The sequence below is a fragment of the Gymnoscopelus braueri genome (assembly GCF_963280865.1).
Source record: "Gymnoscopelus braueri genome assembly, chromosome: 18".
Taxonomy (NCBI): domain Eukaryota; kingdom Metazoa; phylum Chordata; class Actinopteri; order Myctophiformes; family Myctophidae; genus Gymnoscopelus; species Gymnoscopelus braueri.
In genome coordinates, this window is record NC_137618.1 from 50,270,319 (window position 1) to 50,276,318 (window position 6,000).

General features: G+C 44.0%; 1 protein-coding gene across 1 annotated transcript in view; it reads right to left on the reverse strand.

Annotated features, from left to right (window-relative positions):
* Window positions 1-6,000, reverse strand: part of raph1a (Ras association (RalGDS/AF-6) and pleckstrin homology domains 1a) — a 140,854-nt gene that overhangs the window by 22,252 nt on the left and 112,602 nt on the right.

A 6,000-nucleotide genomic window follows, 5' to 3' on the forward strand; every position in this document is an offset into this window, starting at 1 on the left:
CGAAGGTTGAGGGTTCGATTCCTGTTAATGGCAATAGGTTGAGATGTCCATTCAATCCGTTCTGCTTCCATCTCTTCAGTCTATTATGTTTCCATGTCTCTCTCTCTCTCTTCAATCTATTCCGTTTCCATGTCTCTCTCGCTCTCTCTCTCTCTTCAATCTATTCCGTTTCCATGTCTCTCTCTCTCTTCAATCTATTCCTTTTCCAAGTCTCTCTCTCTTTCTCTTCAATCTGTTCCGTTTCTCTCTCTCTCTCTCTCTCTCTCTCTCTCTCTCTCTCTCTCTCTTCAATCTATTCCGATTCTCTCTCTCTCTCTCTTTCTCTTCAATCTATTCCGTTTCTCTCTCTCTCTCTCTTTCTCTTCAATCTATTCCGTTTCTCTCTCTCTCTTTCTCTTCAATCTATTCCGTTTCTCTCTCTCTCTCTCTTTCTCTTCAATCTATTCCGTTTATCTCTCGCTCTCTCTTCAATCTATTCCGTCTCTCTCTCTCTCTCTTCAATCTATTCCGTATCTCTCTCTCTCTCTCTCTCTCTCTCTCTCTCTCTCTCTCTCTCTCTCTCTCTTATAATTATGTTCTTTTAGAAAGTGAGCAACAGCAACAGTCCACCTGGCCTATTCCCATGGATTGGATGTACCTCACCTCACCTGCTGTCATTCTCTCTCTCTCTCTCTCTCTCTCTCTCTCTCTCTCTCTCTCTCTCTCTCTCTCTCTCTCTCTCTCTCTCTCTCTCTCTCCCTCCCCTGGCCCCGCTTATCGCTGCTTGCAGCTATATTTATTATTATTATTGTCAGGGGTGCACATAACTGGTGCGCAGGTGCGCATGCGTCGTCAAAATGCATGCCGCGCGGCACATCAGACGAAGGGAAGCGCATTTGCGTACCAACAGCTGGGACCGCTGGGACAGGAATTTACTTCCTGAAGCCACACTCACACAATCATGCTAAAGCAAGCGTCGGCCCCATACACAGCCATTAGAAGGAGGGGGAGGGGACGCATGTTGCACGTGATTGTGGCCTGTGACTCGCACTTAGCACGCTGCTGGCTGTGTTACAGGCACTCGTCACCGATGATGAACGCACCGTGATGGTCCAAAATATGCCGTGAGCGTCCCAATCTGGCGGATAAAAGCAGCGCAGCACAATCTGGCGGATAAAAGCAGCGCAGCCCAGGGCACCAACCTGGGGGGGGCGGCACCAAACGGCGGAAAATTTGGAGAATTTGGAAGCAGGGGCGCTACAACATTGACAAAACGGTCCCGGGGGGCACAAAACCGACAGGTGCTCTTCTGAGTACTAGACCAAAAAAGTTATGTGCACCCCTGATTATTGTTATTATTATTATAACATTATTGTTATTATTGTTCTTCTTATTATAACATTATTATTATTATTATTATTATTATTATTATTATTATTATTATTATTATTACCCTTATTATTATTATTATTATTATTATTAATATAATAGTGTACATTATTAATTATTACTCATGGTGTGTGTATTTGAGCTACTAGTGTATGTAATGAGGCGCAGTTTACGGAGCTAGTTCAGGCCAGGCAACTCAAGGGATTGGGCTAACCGATCAGGTGACTAAGTCACATGCACTCTTCTCCTGGTCGGTGGGTTATAAGTAATGCTCTGCCTACCTGCTCAGTCTGGTTGCGCTCTTCTGCTGCTCTGACGTGCGACGCTGCTGCTGCTCTGCTGCCGAGATCCTGCCGGATCTGCTGCCCTTGCTTGCCTACGTATGCTGCTGACACACTGTCTTGCTGAGCCGACGTGTGTCGTTACTGCTGCTGCTGCTGCTGCTGCTATTGCTGAGATCTGCTGCTGCTGCTCGCTGCTTACCTCCTGCTGCCCATGAAAGTCATATTGTTCCTTGGTTGATGGTTATTTGCGTTGCTGCCATTATCCATGCTGCGCTAATCATAGCTACTCAGCTGTGTGCTACTGGTAAAAAGAGGACGGATGCGCGCTGATATGGCTGGTAAGTGCTACTGCCATGGTAGATTGAGAGAGAGGGCATGGCGTCACTTGTGAGTCGCTTTGCTTGTTCTGGCTCTAATGTTCAGATTAATATCTTTATGTAGGCTACTGGTTAAAACTCGGATATGCTCAGTTGGCTGCATCTTGCTTAATTTATAGTATTGTATTCATGGATAGTTCAGTGGCTTTAGACGGTACTCTTATTCTGAAGAGCTCGTCCACCGGATGTTGTTTGAGGCTTATAGTTGATGACCGAACACTTCTCTACCCATGCGAAGGAGAGAGGGGAAGCTAACTTGTGAGTAGTATTCAAGAAGTAGTTGCACTGCAGTTTAAATGTTAATGCTGCTAGAATTCATTGAAATTAGTTATCTCTCGTGTAGCTATGTCTGGCATCTATTTTCAGAGTAGGAAAACTCACTGTTCATGTTGATGCTAAAGTTGCAGCACTAAATTGCTGCCATCATCTCAATGTTCATGTTAGTGCTGAAGTTGCTGTACTAAATTGTACTAGATTGCTGCCATCAACACGATGGTCTCCATTATGCTAAAGCTCCTCACTGCATGCTTCTACTGTTCAGATAATGCTAGTCGTTCTTCAACTGCTACTAACTGACTGCTGATCATGATTAGGCTAAAACTGCTGACATTGTTTCTGCAGTCAATGCATGCTACTCATACTAGTGCCATCATGATGATCATGCTAATTATGCTGTCTGCATTCCTAGGCTACTGCATTAATGCTACTCATTCTGCAATTTCTGGCAAAAAGTCTGCTAATCATGATTATGCTAATGATGTGGACTTGCTACCACTGCTATAATCGACTAATGCTGCTAGTACTAAAATTGCTGCAAACGTGCCGATCATGAACATGCTAAGTTACTACTAGCGCTATGGCCACTACCTCATTAATACTGCATTCATCTACATCACATTTAGCAATTGAAAGCAATATCACGCAAAGTCATTTATCAGCATTTATTGATATTCTGCTTTGTGCTTCTTTTTCCATGTCCGGCTTAATGCATGGTGATGGGATGCCTAATGCCGATGGGGATGAGTGCTGTTCACCTTGGATACTGGGGAAGTCAGGTTTGCAGGCCTCGTGTCTTCAACAGTGACAGTGTCAGTGTCAAATCATGTAGCAGTTCAATTGCTCTAATATGTGGTGGAGGTAAAGTAGGCCGTTTCATATTACGATGAAATAATCAAATGAACTTGCAGTGCAGATTAGACGTTATTGGGTGCATTCTACCGTTGCTATGCTCTTGTTTGCTAAATTACACTTGTTAAGGATCAGGATGAGCTAAGGGATTCTCATTTTGCTGCATACACTTGGATAAGAGTTTGCTTCTCTGTAGAAGCTTTAGATTGTTTGTAGCACAGGCTAGCTCAGCATGTTTTCTTCTATGTGGAAGATTAGATTGTTGTAGCACAGGCTTGCACAGCATGTTTTGCCTATGTGGAGGCGAATTGTTTAGCACAAGCTATCACAGCATGTGTTGCTTCTTATGTGGATAGCTCTGGATTGTTTGTAGCATAGGCTAGCACAGCATGTTTTGCTTCCCACGTGGGAGCTCGGATTGTTCGTAGCACAAGCTAATTCAGTTGTTTTGCTTCTTATGTGGAAGCTTGGATGGTCGGTAGCACAAGCTAAACACAGCATGTTTTACTTCCCATGCGTAAAGCTATCAAATTGATTGTAGCACAAGCTAACTCATTATGGCTTGCTTATGGGGATAGCTCTGGATTGTGGTAGCACAAGCTATCATGGCATGCTTGCTTCCATGTGGAAGGTATATGGTCAGTATATAGAAAAGTTGGTTGCCAAGTGATGTTGTCATGTTATGAGCAACAAGCTTACAGAAGTAAAGTTATTGCAACAGGATAGATGGTGGGGCTTTAGTAGAGTCAAGATATCAGTCATTTGTCAATGTTGGCTGGTGCGCACCAATCCGAGAAATATCTCGCAGGACGGATAAAGAGGGACTCCGATCCTGGCTGCTCCTGTTATCAATAGTTACACTATGTTGATGGGCTCTTTGCTTTTCTCATGCTTATCAAAAGCTGGATGACTGGAAGTCTTTGTCCCCGCATAAAAGGCGCTGATTTATCCGCCAGATTGGGATGCTCACGGCATATTTGGCACCACATCACGGTGTGTTCATCACTGGTGACGAGTGTTGCAGCGCAACCAGCAGCTTGCGGTGTGCAACTGACTGTGTCAGGATTTGAGGCCACACTCGCGCATTGGCGTGCAGCATGCGACCCCACACATCCACAGTGAAGCACGCACTTTTCACTGTGGATGTGTGAGTGGCTTCAGGAAGTAAATTCCTGTCCCAGCGGTCTATAACGGCGTCATCTCGTCCAGGGTAGCTTACCATGGTAATTGCAAGAATAATTCTGCTTCTGGTTCTAGATTCCAGGTTGAACTACCTACGCTCTTGGCGGCTCTGTGAGCTCTAAAGGCAGCGTGAGAGAGCTGCTCGAGATGTGGGCTTCTCAGCACTATGCGCATCATCTACTGTGCGGGCCAGCACAAGGCTCTCAAGGCAGCGTGAGAGAGCTGCTTGAGATGTGGGCTTCTCAATGTTTTCTCGGCACCTATGCTGCATCATCTACTGAGCTGCCTAGCCTCGCTGCTAAACTCTGCTAAATCAATTCTGCCAACCCTCTGGCGTCTGGCTCTGTTGGGCCGATTCAGACTTGCAACAGATGGCATTTCGTGCTAAATCCATTAGGCTATGGATGGAGAGGGATATCGGCGTTAGTTAATATTATTCACATGTCTAATAATCTGCGTCAAGCTCTGCAAGCTCTGCAAGCTATAATTTAAGCTTGTATACCATATTCTTTCTGCATCAACTGCTATGATGCTAATTGCTAACATGCTGCCACATGGCGCTTAACTCATTTAGACCAAGGCCGAATAAAAAAATCGCCTTCTAAATGGCAACATGAACCCAAAATGGGTTAAATTGGTCATAGGATGGCCGGGCTAATCCAGAATTGCAATAACATTGTGTTGTCTCTCCATCTGTAGGCCTAAACTTGAACTGGTTCACTGCAAAGCTGCGAGAGATCTGCTCAAGCTGCGGGCTTTCTCCATCCTCCGTATTGGTGTAGCTACACCTGCAGCGCTGCTTGTCTTCTGCTTCTCTAAATCTATGGGGCGATGGTCCTCAGGAGCTTACGTAGATATTGGTTAATAAGGATGACATTCTGCAGGCAAAAAGCTCATGAGTATGAGTGCTCTCGCTGTTCTATCGCAATTCAATAAATGCTGCTGAGCATTATTGACGCTTTAATTACAACTCGGGTGGATTGCTGGGGATTTAGTTTAGTGGTGATGTCATGGTGCTAAAAAAAAATAAAAAATGTTGGTTTATTCTATAGCGCTAAAAAATGTTGGGCTTTCCTTGGTAGCGCTAAAAAAATGTTGGGCTTTCTATGGAAGCGTTAAAAAATGTTGGGTTTCTATGGCAGCGTTAAAAAATGTTGGGTTTCTATGGCAGCGTTAAAAAATGTTGGGTTTCTATGGCAGCGTTAAAAAAGATTTGGGTTTCTATGGCAGCGTTAAAAAATTTTGGGTTTTCTATGGCAGCGTTAAAAAATGTTGGGTTTCTATGGCAGCGTTAAAAAAGATATGGGTTTTCTATGGCAGCGTTAAAAAATGTCGGGTTTTCTATGGCAGCGTTAAAAAATGTTGGGTTTCTATGGCAGCGTTAAAAAATGTTGGGTTTCTATGGCAGCGTTAAAAAAGATTTGGGTTTCTATGGCAGCGTTAAAAAATGTTGGGTTTTCTATGGCAGCGTTAAAAAATGTTGGGTTTTTCTATGGCAGCGTTAAAAAAGATATGGGTTTTCTATGGCAGCGTTAAAAAATGTTGGGTTTTCTATGGCAGCGTTAAAAAAAAATTGGGTTTTTCTATGGCTATGCAGTCAGGCTAATCATATCAAGCTCAGTCTATTAGTAATTGAAGATCGGGTGGATGGCTGGGGATTA